A 13,875-nucleotide genomic window follows, 5' to 3' on the forward strand; every position below is an offset into this window, starting at 1 on the left:
AGGATACACATACACGGGCAGGCAGTAGGATGGCAGACATGGAGTTGTCAGGTGTGCAGTGGTCGAAGATTCAAGACATGTGTCAAGTCCTTCAGTGTTTTGAGGAATGCACACGGCTGGTTAGTGCAGACAACGCCATAATAAGCATGAGCATCCCCCTAATGTGTCTGCTGATGCAAAGTTTGACGCACATAAAGGATCAGGCGTCTGCACCAGAGGAAGAGGAAAGCCTTGATGACAGTCAGCCATTGTCTGGTCAGGGCAGTGTACAGGACGAGGTAGCGGGCGAAGAGGAGGTGGAGGATGAGGAGGATGATGGGGATGAGTATATTTTTAATGAGGAAGCTTTCCCGGGGTCATTGGAAATTGGTGGCGTGGCAAGGGCGGGTTCTGTTTTTTTGAGGGACAAAAGTGACATAGATTTGCCTGCAACTGCCCCTCAACCAAGCACAACCGCAGATTTGACAACTGGAACTTTGGCCCACATGGCGGATTATGCCTTGCGTATCCTCAAAAGGGACACACGCATTACAAAAATGATGAACGATGACGATTACTGGTTGGCCTGCCTCCTTGATCCTCGCTATAAAGGCAAATTGCAAAATATTATGCCACATGAGAACTTGGAACTAATATTAGCAACAAAACAATCAACTCTTGTTGACCGTTTGCTTCTGGCATTCCCTGCACACAGCGCCCGTGATCGTTCTCACACGAGCTCCAGGGACCAGCAGACCAGAGGTGTTAGAGGGGCAGAAATCAGAAGTGGCGTTGGCCAGAGGGGTTTTCTGACCAGGTTGTGGAGTGATTTTGCTATGACCGCAGACAGGACAGGTACTGCAGCATCAATTCAAAGTGACAGGAGACAACATTTGTCCAGTATGGTTACAAACTATTTTTCATCCCTTATCGACGTTCTCCCTCAACCGTCATTCCCATTTGATTACTGGGCATCCAAATTAGACACCTGGCCAGAATTGGCAGAATATGCATTGCAGGAGCTTGCTTGCCCGGCAGCTAGTGTCCTATCAGAAAAAGTATTCAGTGCTGCAGGTTCAATACTAACTGAAAAAAGGACTCGTCTGGCTACCCAAAATGTAGATGATCTAACCTTCATTAAAATGAACCACAACTGGATTTCGAAATCTTTTGCCCCACCTTGCCCGGCTGACACCTAACTTTCCTATGAAAAGGTCTTGCCTGTGGACTCTTCTGAATGACTTTTCCAATCTCGTAATTTTCTGCACCTGATTGTCCAGCATACGACATGTTTACTCCTAACAAAATGGCCAAACTCCCCACACGGGGCCGTGGTATCGCCACTTTGCGCCAGCACCCGTGAGAGTGCTGTTTGTCTGAAGAGGTGGGTGTGCCCGCTTTTGGTCGACGGCACTGCCACTGGGTCCCTCATAGTACAATAAAGTGTCTCTGGCGGTGGTGGTGCGCACCCAACGTCAGACACACCATTGTAATATGAGGGGCCCTGGGCCTGTACCGCCGGCCACAAGACAGTTCCCCCCCCCAGCTCAAACAGTGCTCTACCACTAGCAAAATTATCTCTCACAGCTTCACCAATGTTTAGTCTATGCGCTGACATCCTTCAATGCCTGGCACTGACAATACCATTGTTTTGACATTTTTGTTATGTTAGGCCTTCGATGCCTGTCTGCGGTCCGTTCTTTCTACAACTACTACACTGACCAGGCCACTGCTGGCCGTATTCCCCTGGAACCAATTTAAACTTGCCTACAGCCAGCCCAATTTTGTTATGTTAGGCCTTCTTAGCCTGTCTGCCATCACTCCTTCCACTAGACTTCCACTGACCAGACCACTGTTGCCCGTGTACCCCTGGAACCAATTTTAAATTGCCAACAGCCAAATGTTATTATGTTAGGCCTTTGATGCCTGTCTGCCGTCACTCCTTCCACTAGACTTCCACTGACCAGACCACTGTTGCCCGTGTACCCCTGGAACCAATTTTAAATTGCCAACAGCCCAATGTTATGATGTTAGGCCTTTGATGCCTGTCTGCCGTCACTCCTTCCACTAGGCCTCCACTGACCTGTCTACTGCTGCCCGTGTTCCCATGGAACCAATTGTAAATTGCCTACAGCCAGCCCATTTTATTACGTTAGGCCTTCGAAGCCTGTCTGCGGTCCCTCCTTCCACTAGGCCTCCACTTACCTGTCTACTGCTGCCCGTGTTCCCCTGGAACCAATTTTAAATTGCCTACAGGCAGCCCAATTTATTATGTTAGGCCTTCGAAGCCTGTCTGCGGTCCCTCCTTCCACTAGGCCTCCACTTACCTGTCTACTGCTGCCCGTGTTCCCCTGAAACCAATTTTAAATTGCCTACAGCCAGCCCATTTTATTATGTTAGGCCTTCGAAGCCTGTCTGCCGTCACTCCTTCCACTAGGCCTCCACTGACCTGTCTACTGCTGCCCGTGTTCCCATGGAACCAATTGTAAATTGCCTACAGCCAGCCCATTTTATTACGTTAGGCCTTCGAAGCCTGTCTGCGGTCCCTCCTTCCACTAGGCCTCCACTTACCTGTCTACTGCTGCCCGTGTTCCCCTGGAACCAATTTTAAATTGCCTACAGGCAGCCCAATTTATTATGTTAGGCCTTCGAAGCCTGTCTGCGGTCCCTCCTTCCACTAGGCCTCCACTTACCTGTCTACTGCTGCCCGTGTTCCCCTGGAACCAATTTTAAATTGCCTACAGCCAGCCCATTTTATTATGTTAGGCCTTCGAAGCCTGTCTGCGGTCCCTCCTTCCACTAGGCCTACACTGACCTGTCTACTGCTGCCCGTGTACCCCTTGAACCAACATCATAAAATAAAAAAAAAAGTATTTTGCTTATAAAAAAGAAAATACTGGTGAGATATCAAATGCAGACATTTTAACATTAAAAACAAACACACAACTAAAATCTGGTACAGTACTAAAAATGGCCACCAGCTACAATTACTTTATCTTGCAAGTATTTAACTGAAAGGTTTTTTAAATTGAAAACACAGATATGGCATCCACCGAGTGTTGTCCTGTCGCGTCTTCTTTATATTATTGCCGAGAAGATGCAAAACAATGAAAATAATAAAATCATTAATTACCAAAATAATAGAGAAAGTCAACACCACATTGCAAATAAACATTCATTCCAAATAAAGAAGCAGGGCGCGTCCGAGGGTGAGTATATACCTAATAAGAATATAATCACCCTCGGACGCGCAATGCTTATTTCCAACAGCCTTCCTTCCTAAGAATCAGCCCTTCCGTGGTGTAGAGAGACGTTGTGTTACACTCCAAGGTGTTCCCCAGGTTGCCTTTCCTGAGCTTCGATCTTCCGGCTCTCGTTTAGTAGTTGTTGGAAACTACGCTGCATTAGGCCTTCAAATTGGGTATGGGGTGTAGAGAGATGGTGTGTTCCACTCCAAGGTGTTCCCCAGGTTGCCTTTCCTGAGCTTCGATCTTCCGGCTCTCGTTTAGTAGTTCTTGGAAACTACACTGCATTAGGCCTTCAAATTGGGTATGGGGTGTAGAGAGAGGGTGTGTTACACTCCAAGGTGTTCCCCAGGTTGCCTTTCCTGAGCTTCGATCTTCATGCTCTCGTTTAGTAGTTGTCGGAAACTACGCTGCATTAGGCCTACAAATTGGGTATGGGGTGTAGAGAGAGGGTTTGTTACACTCCAAGGTGTTCCCCAGGTTGCCTTTCCTGAGCTTCGATCTTCCGGCTCTCGTTTAGTAGTTGTTGGAAACTACGCTGCATTAGGCCTTCAAATTGGGTATGGGGTGTAGAGAGAGGGTGTGTTACACTCCAAGGTGTTCCCCAGGTTGCCTTTCCTGAGCTTCGATCTTCCGGCTCTCGTTTAGTAGTTCTTGGAAACTACACTGCATTAGGCCTTCAAATTGGGTATGGGGTGTAGAGAGAGGGTGTGTTACACTCCAAGGTGTTCCCCAGGTTGCCTTTCCTGAGCTTCGATCTTCCGGCTCTCGTTTAGTAGTTCTTGGAAACTACACTGCATTAGGCCTACAAAATGGGTATGGGGTGGAGAGAGATGGTGTGTTACACTCCAAGGTGTTCCCCAGGTTGCCTTTCCTGAGCTTCTATCTTCAGGCTCTCATTAAATTGTGGTTAAATGGAACAACTGCATTTGGCGTACTAGTTGGTTTGGGGCCTACTATCGGTGTCTGCCACTCCTTGCTGTTCTCCTGGTTTCCTGTCCTGAAATTCCATTTTCAGGCAATCGTTAAGTAGTTGTTAATGTTAGACTGCATTTGGCCTACTAGTTGGGTTGGGGCCTACTATCGGTGTCTGCCACTCCTTGCTGTTCTCCTCCACTGAACAAAGCTGTGCCGCCTGTTTACTACGGTTGCCAATTTTGAACTGCATTTCGACTACTTACTGATTTGGCCCTACTCTCTGTGTCAGCCTCTCATTCCAGTTGTCCTCCACTGCAATGCCACCTGGTTATTCCTGTGTTACCAATTTTGAACTGCATTTAGCCCACTTTATTCTTTGGGCCTATATCTGTGTTTCCACTTCATCGTGCCCATTGCCCAGCCAGTGATAGATGAGTCTGCTGGTACATTGACCCATAACGCAACATTCCCCGTGCATGCTACACAACAACATTGTGACCCTGCTGAAAGTCAGGTTGCTCTTCCCGCATACCATACCACCTTACACGGGGACAAAGAGGAAGGTGCAGATGAAAGTGCAGGTTCCTTCATCAGGTGGGGGGAGGAATACTAGTTGGCGACGTCACTGGCACAGGGCCTCTCATAGTACGCAAAAGTGTTGCTGCCGGTGGGAGGCGCCCCCGCCGTGCAAACACACCGCTGTACTTTGAGGGGCCCTGTGCCAGTGCCAATGCCAACAAGTGGGCCCCCCCTGCTTGCTCAGGATCACAGCACTTGCAAAGTTGAAATACTTACCTCTCCCTGCTCCACTGCCGTGACGTGGTCCAGATTTCCTGGGCCCACTAATTACTTGAACCAGCCCTACCCCACACAACTTTAGCCAAATGACCCCCAATTTCAAATGCCTTCCAATTATTATAAGGTAAATTACGCTTGACAAGCTTCATTAAGAAGAATGGATGGTTTTGACATTAAAATGGGCACTCTAGGTGTTTTCCTGGCCCCCACTCACTGCCGACTATGCTGCCCCATTGACTTGCATTGGGTTTCGTGTTTTGGTCGATCCCGACTTTTCGCCATAATCGGCCGATTTCACTCGACCCGACTTTTGAGATAGTCGGGTTTCGCGAAACCCGGCTCGACTCTAAAAAGGTCAAGGTCGCTCAACTCTAGTCAGCACTATTTCAAATCAGAATTATATGGGGATGATATTGCGGATAGAGCAGCAAGAAAGCACTCATATGTTCAGACCGCCCATGCTGTGTTGGTGGCTGGGTAACAATGAAGATTATCCTCTTCATCTCCTGACAGTTACATGCCCATCACCTCTTCCTCCTCCATTTGTTCCTCGGCTTTTGCAACTTCACTAACAGTTTGCCTGATATCACCAGCCTCACTCGATCGCAGTAATTCACCCTACTTTGACTGTGTGACAACAATCTAGAACTTTGAGACAATTTTATGCCTCCTCTGCTTCCTCCTCTTACTCTGGGGCCATCACCTCCTCCCACAGGCTATTCAAAGTCTGCTTCAGCAGGTAGATGACCGGATATAATGATGCTGATGATGGCATCATCAGCGCTAACCATCTTAGCAGCCACTCCTAAACTGTGCAGAAGGGTGCAGAGGTCCTTAATCTGTGCCCATTCTGTAAGTGTGATATGTGCTACGTCCATAATGCATTGGCCCAGCCTATATGACTTGACATGCTGCATCAGGGCTTGTTGCTGTTGCCACAGTCACTGCAATATATGCCTATATGCGTAGTGGTTAGGGTTGAGCGAAACGGATCGTTCATTTTCAAAAGTCGCCGACTTTTGCCACAGTCGGGTTTCATGAAACCCGACCCGATCCCTGTGTGGGGTTGGCCATGCAGTACGCGACTTTCGCGCCAAAGTTGCGTTTCAATGACGCGAAAAGCGCCATTTCTCAGCCAATGAAGGTGGACGCAGAGTGTGGGCAGCGTGATGACATAGGTCCTGGTCCCCACCATCTTAGAGAAGGGCATTGCAGTGATTGGCTTGCTGTCTGCGGCGTCACAGGGGCTATAAAGGGGAGTTCCCGCCGACCGCCATGTTACTGCTGCTGATCTGAGCATAGGGAGAGGTTGCTGCCGCTTCGTCAGAAGCAGGGATAGCGTTAGGCAGGGTCCATTAACCCCCAAACCGCTTGTGCTGTAGCAATTTCCACTGTCCAACACCACCTTTTGTTTGCAGGGACAGTAGTGGACGCTACATTTTTTTTCTTCAGCGCTGTAGCTCATTGGGCTGCCCTAGAAGGCTCCCTGATAGCTGCATTGCTGTGTGTACGCCGCTGTGCAAACCAACTGCTTTTTTCAAAGCACAAATCCTGTTGTTCCTTCCTTTCTGCACAGCTATCTTGTTTGTTTGTCCACACTTTTGATGTAATTTGTGCAGCAGTCCACTCCTTGTTATTGCTGCCTGCCATACCTGGCTGAGATTACTGCAGGGAGATAGTAATTGTAGGACAGTCCCTGTTTTTTTTTTTTTTTAAATTCTCCCTGAAAAAAAATAAATAGTGGGAGATTAATCTTGGCATTTGTGCTTGAGTGCTAGTCGTGTGTGCCATCTCTCTACAATTGTGGGGCACAGAAAGCCTAGTGTCTATAATCCTTTATTTTTTTTTTTAATTCTCCCTAATAAAAAAAAAATAGTGGGAGATTAAGATTGGCATTTCTGCTAGAGTGCCAGTCCTGTGTGTGCCATCTCTCTCCAATTTTGGGGCAAAGAAAGCCTAGTGTGTAATACTGGCCCTGATTTCTTGGCAATTCTCCCTATCCAAAAAAGGAGTGGGAGATTAAGATTGGCATTTCTGCTCGAGTGCCAGTCCTGTGTGTGCCATCTCTCTCCAATTTTGGGGCACAGAAAGCCTAGTGTGTAATACTGGCCCTGATTTCTTGGCAATTCTCCCTACCAAAAAAAGTAGTGGGAGATTAAGATTGGCATTTCTGCTAGAGTGCCAGTCCTGTGTGTGCCATCTCTCTCCAATTTTGGGGCACAGAGAGGGCCTAGTGTGTAATACTGGCCCTGATTTCTTGGCAATTCTCCCTAACAAAAAAAAGTAGTGGGAGATTAAGATTGGCATTTCTGCTAGAGTGCCAGTTCTGTGTGTGCCATCTCTCTCCAATTTTGGGGCACAGAAAGCCTAGTGTCTGTTTTTTTTTATTTTTGTTTTTCAATTCTTCCTGAAAAAAAAATAGTGGGAGATTAATATTGGCCTTTGTACTTCTGTGCCAGTCCTGTCTGTGCCATCTCTCTCAAATTGTGGGCCACAGAAAGCCTAGTGTCTGTTTTTTTTATTTTGGTTTTTAAATTCTCCCTGAAAAAAAAAAAATAGTGGGAGATTAATATTGGCCTTTGTGCTTCTGTGCCCGTCCTGTCTGTGTCATCTCTCTCAAATTGAGGGCCACAGAAAGCCTAGTGTCTGTTTTTTTTTATTTTTGTTTTTAAATTCAACCTGAAAAAAAAATAAATAGTGGGAGATTAATATTGGCCTTTGTGCTTCTGTGCCAGTCCTGTGTGCCATTTCTCTCAAATTGTGGGCCACAGAAAGCCTAGTTTTTTATTTTTTTTATTTTGGTTTTTAAATTCTCCCTGAAAAAAAATAAATAGTGGGAGATTAATATTGGCCTTTGTGCTTCTGTGCCAGTCCTGTCTGTGCCATTTCTCTCAAATTGTGGGCCACAGAAAGCCTAGTTTTTTTTTTGTTTGTTTTTAAATTCTCCCTGAAAAAAAAAAAATAGTGGGAGATTAATATTGGCCTTTGTGCTTCTGTGCCCATCCTGTCTGTGCCATCTCTCTCAAAATGTGGGCCACAGAAGGCCTAGTGTCTGTTTTTTTTTATTTTGGTTTTTAAATTCTTCCTGAAAAAAAAAAAAAATAGTGGGAGATTAATATTGACCGTTGTGCTTCTGTGCCAGTCCTGTGTGCCATCTCTCTCAAATTGTGGGCCACAGAAAGCCTAGTGTCTGTTTTTTTTATTTTGGTTTTTAAATTCTCCCTGAAAAAAAAATAGTGGGCAATTAATATTGGCCTTTGTGCTTCTGTGCCCGTCCTGTCTGTGCCATCTCTCTCAAATTGTGGGCCACAGAAAGTCTAGTGTCTGTTTTTTTTTATTTTGGTTTTTAAAATTCTCTCTGAAAAAAAAATAAATAGTGGGAGATTAATATTGGCCTTTGTGCTTCTGTGCCAGTCCTGTCTGTGCCATCTCTCTCAAATTGTGGGCCACAGAAAGCCTAGTGTCTGTTTTTTTTATTTTGGTTTTTAAATTCTCCCTGAAAAAAAAAATAAATAGTGGGAGATTAATATTGGCCTTTGTGCTTCTGTGCCAGTCCTGTCTGTGCCATCTCTCTCAAATTGTGGGCCACAGAAAGCCTAGTGTCTGTTTTTTTTATTTTGGTTTTTAAATTCTCCCTGAAAAAAAATAAATAGTGGGAGATTAATATTGGCCTTTGTGCTTCTGTGCCAGTCCTGTCTGTGCCATTTCTCTCAAATTGTGGGCCACAGAAAGCCTAGTTTTTTTTATTTTGGTTTCTAAATTCTCCCTGAAAAAAAAAAAAAAATTAGTGGGAGATTAATATTGGCCTGTTTTTTTTATTTTGGTTTTTCAATTCTCCCTGAAAAAAAAAATAGTGGGAGATTAATATTGGCCTTTGTGCTTCTCTGCCAGTCCTGTCTGTGCCATCTCTCTCAAATTGTGGGCCACAGATAGCCTAGTGTCTGTTTTTTTAATTTGGTTTTTAAATTCTCCCTGAAAAAAAAAAAATAGTGGGAGATTAATATTGGCCTTTGTGCTTCTGTGCCAGTCCTGTGTGCCATTTCTCTCAAATTGTGGGCCACAGAAAGCCTAGTTTTTTATTTTTTTTATTTTGGTTTTTAAATTCTCCCTGAAAAAAAAAAATAGTGGGAGATTAATATTGGCCTTTGTGCTTCTGTGCCAGTCCTGTCTGTGCCATTTCTCTCAAATTGTGGGCCACAGAAAGCCTAGTTTTTTTTTTGTTTGTTTTTAAATTCTCCCTGAAAAAAAAAAAAAATAGTGGGAGATTAATATTCGCCTTTGTGCTTCTGTGCCAGTCCTGTCTGTGCCATCTCTCTCAAATTGTGGGCCACAGAAAGCATAGTGTCTGTATTTTTTATTTTGGTTTTTAAATTCTCCCTGAAAAAAAAAAAAAATAGTGGGAGATTAATATTGGCCTTTGTGCTTCTGTGCCAGTCCTGTCTGTGCCATCTCTCTCAAATTGTGGGCCACAGAAAGCCTAGTTTTTTATTTTTTTTATTTTGGTTTTTAAATTCTCCCTGAAAAAAAAAATAGTGGGAGATTAATATTGGCCTTTGTGCTTCTGTGCCAGTCCTGTCTGTGCCATTTCTCTCAAATTGTGGGCCACAGAAAGCCTAGTTTTTTTTTTGTTTGTTTTTAAATTCTCCCTGAAAAAAAAATAAATAGTGGGAGATTAATATTCGCCTTTGTGCTTCTGTGCCAGTCCTGTCTGTGCCATCTCTCTCAAATTGTGGGCTACAGAAAGCCTAGTGTCTGTATTTTTTATTTTGGTTTTTAAATTCTCCCTGAAAAAAAAAAAAAATAGTGGGAGATTAATATTGGCCTTTGTGCTTCTGTGCCAGTCCTGTCTGTGCCATCTCTCTCAAATTGTGGGCCACAGAAAGCCTAGTGTCTGTTTTTTTTTATTTTGGTTTTTAAATTCTCCCTGAAAAAAAAAAAATAGTGGGAGATTAATATTGGCCTTTGTGCTTCTGTGCCAGTCCTGTCTGTGCCATTTCTCTCAAATTGTGGGCCACAGAAAGCCTAGTTTTTTTTATTTTGGTTTTTAAATTCTCCCTGAAAAAAAAAATAATTAGTGGGAGATTAATATTGGCCTTTGTGATTCTGTGCCCGTCCTGTCTGTGCCATCTCTCTCAAATTGTGGGCCACAGAAAGCCTAGTGTTTTTTTTTAATTTTGGTTTTTCAATTCTCCCTGAAAAAAAAAATAGTGGGAGATTAATATTGGCCTTTGTGCTTCTCTGCCAGTCCTGTCTGTGCCAACTCTCTCAAATTGTGGGCCACAGATAGCCTAGTGTCTGTTTTTTTAATTTGGTTTTTAAATTCTCCCTGGAAAAAAAAAAAAATAGTGGGAGATTAATATTGGCCTTTGTGTTTCTGTGCCCGTCCTGTCTGTGCCATCTCTCTCAAATTGTGGGCCACAGAAAGCCTAGTTTTTTTTTCTTTTTTTCTTTTGGTTTTTAAATTCTCCCTGAAAAATAAATAAATAGTGGGAGATTAATATTGGCCTTTGTGTTTCTGTGCCCGTCCTGTCTGTGCCATCTCTCTCAAATTGTGGGCCACAGAAAGCCTAGTGTCTGCTTTTTTTATTTTGGTTTTTAAAAATCTCCCTGAAAAAAAAAAAATTGTGGGAGATTAATATTGGCCTTTGTGCTTCTGTGCCAGTCCTGTCTGTGCCATCTCTCTCAAATTGTGAGCCACAGAAAGCCTAGTGTCTGTTTTTTTTTATTTTGGTTTTTAAATTCTCCCTGAAAAAAAAATAGTGGGAGATTAATATTGGCCTTTGTGCTTCTGTGCCAGTCCTGTCTGTGCCATCTCTCTCAAATTGTGGGCCACAGAAAGCCTAGTGTCTGTTTTTTTTATTTTGGTTTTTAAATTCTCCCTGAAAAAAAAAAAATAGTGGACGATTAATATTGGCCTTTGTGCTTCTGTGCCAGTCCTGTGTGCCATCTCTCTCAAATTGTGGGCCACAGAAATCCTAGTGTTAAGGACTGGCGGAACGCACCAAGTACAAGATGAAATGGAACTAGGTGCGTTCGCAGTCCGAGGTCCACCGTGCAGGTAAAACCCTGCTGCTAGTAAAGACGGACTATATGGCGGTACTATAAGAATACACACATGGGTTAGCTTCACCCTGTGTGAAGGAAGCGACCCAGTTGCGTCACAGGACCGCGGTACCGCACATAGAGCGCAAGCGAGGAGTCACTAATCTCAAACCCGAGACTGAGGATTTGAGTTCAGAAGACCCCATGCGCTCGACACCGCAACTGGGGTGTCAGAGGAACATAAATAATAATATAAAGGCACAAGAGTGCGTGCGGTGCCGCACTGACGGACGCCACTAACCACCCAGGCTTGGGTCAGGAAAGCGCAGAGCAAGCGCACGGCGCCGTACTGGCGGACACAGCAACTGGTAGCTGTAATGTGTGTTAAGTGCTGTTGGATAAGTCGGGCGCTAGATAGCAAACATACACCTTCCGCGAACAGTCACCCAATAGGGAGGGTTATTTAAAGAGCGACTTTCACTCACAACACACACACATATTTACAAGACAATACTAGCGCATGGCCGTGCGGTCATGCGCAGTTTATATAGTTGCAGCACAGGAAGCTGCTACCGAAGTTTTGCCCTTTCAGGACCTTCCTGGAGGACCAATGGAATGTGCTGCAATACCTGAGCATGTGACCCTCGATCTCCAACGGGAGATCTTGCCCTGGGCATGCTCAGAGTGTGAAAATAAGGACTTAGTCCCAGAGAAGCCTGCTCGCCGCAGATCAGTGCAGGGTACAACAGGAGAGCCAGAAAAGGCAGCAGTAACCCTCTGCACAGAATCAGTCCCAGCAAGACGCCGGGAGCGACGCCTCCGCTGAGCAGACCCCACTGTGGCCGATGCAGAATGGGAGACCGCAGCAGACACGGATCGAGATTCCTCCTGTGCAGCAGAGGAAACCTGACTCCTAACATTACCCTCCCTCCTAGGGCCCCTTCCTCCTTGAGCCTCACTACGCTCAAAAGCTGCAATAAGCAGCGGAGCCCGAATGTGCTCCACAGGCTCCCAGTTTCTATCCTCTGGGCCGTGACCATTCCAGTCCACCAGATAAAATTTCTTGCTACGTACCACCTTGCACCCCACAATAGCATTCACCTCAAACTCATCCGTGGATGAACCCGATGTCCCAGCAGATGACTCAGAAAACCGGGACAAACGAACGGGCTTTAAGAGGGAACCGTGAAAAGTTTCGGTGATACCAAGGCGTGGAGGAATATCCAAACGGTAGACCACAGGGTTGACATGTTCCAGAATCTTAAACGGACCAATGTAGCGAGGAGCAAACTTAGTGGACTCAACTCGCAGCCTGATGTTACGGGCGGAGAGCCACACTAAGTCGACAGGAGCAAAGACCGGAGCGGGGCGCCGGTGTGTATCAGCCGAAACCCTCATTCTCTCCTTGGAGGCCCGGATGGCATCCTGTGTGCGGTCCCAGATGTCACGTGCCTCCACCGCCCAGTCTGCCACCCTAGAATCGGTGGATGGCATGGGCACAGGGACACGCGGATGCTGGCCGTAATTAAGGAGAAAAGGAGTCTGACCAGTGGAATCGGCTACGGCATTGTTCAAGGCAAATTCCGCCCAAGGTAGCAAAGATGCCCAGTCGTCCTGCCTAGCAGAGACGAAATGACTTAAATATGTCACCAGAGTCTGGTTGGTTCTCTCCACCAACCCATTCGTCTCGGGATGGTATGCAGAGGAGAGGTTTAACTGTATGCTGAGTAAACGGCAGAGCTCTCTCCAAAACCGAGACGCGAACTGGGGACCCCGATCGCTGACAATCTTATCAGGCATACCATGCAATCGGAAAACGTGCTTAATGAACAACACTGCCAAGGCCCGTGCTGAAGGTAACCGAGGAAGCGGCACCAAATGCTCCATCTTAGAGAAATGGTCGGTGACAACCCAAATAATGGAGCAGCCACGCGACTTGGGTAAGTGTTGTGTTTGCTAATGACAGGTGTTATGAAGGCAATCCAGAAACACAGTGTGCTTAGCGATCAGAGCGCACACAGTGATCTGACAAATACCCAAAAATACAAGAACGAGCTCTGAGACGTGGAAACTCTGTAGACTGCACACCTGATCCTATCCTAAACACAACTAAAAGCGGCTGTGGATTGCGCCTAACAACTACCTAGGCAACTCGGCACAGCCTAAGAAACTAGCTAGCCTGAAGATAGAAAAATAGGCCTGACTTGCCCCAGAGAAATTCCCCAAAGGAAAAGGCAACCCCCCACATATAATGACTGTGAGTAAGATGAAAAGACAAAACGTAGGGATGAAATAGATTCAGCAAAGTGGGGCCCGATATTCTAGGACAGAGCGAGGACAGTAAAGCGAACTTTGCAGTCTACAAAAAACCCTAAAGCAAAACCATGCAAAGGGGGCAAAATAAAAACCCACCGTGCCGAACTAACGGCACGGCGGTACACCCTTTGCGTCTCAGAGCTTCCAGCAAAACAAAAGACAAGCTGGACAGAAAAAAAGCAACAAAAAAGCAAAAAGCACTTAGCTATACAGAGCAGCAGGTCACAGGAACAATCAGGAGAAGCTCAGATCCAACACTGAAACATTGACAAGGAGCAAGGATAGCAGCATCAGGCGGAGTTAAGTAATGAAGCAGTTAACGAGCTCACCAGAACACCTGAGGAAGGAAGCTCAGAAGCTGCAGTACCACTTTTGACCACAGGAGTGAATTCAGCCACAGAATTCACAACAGTACCCCCCCCTTGAGGAGGGGTCACCGAACCCTCACCAGAGCCCCCAGGCCGACCAGGATGAGCCGCATGAAAGGCACGAACAAGATCGGAAACATGAACATCAGAGGCAAAAACCCAGGAATTATCTTCCTGAGCATAACCCTTCCATTTAACCAGATACTGGA

The sequence above is a fragment of the Ranitomeya imitator genome, chromosome 7, assembly GCF_032444005.1.
Source record: "Ranitomeya imitator isolate aRanImi1 chromosome 7, aRanImi1.pri, whole genome shotgun sequence".
Classification (NCBI taxonomy): Eukaryota; Metazoa; Chordata; class Amphibia; order Anura; family Dendrobatidae; genus Ranitomeya; species Ranitomeya imitator.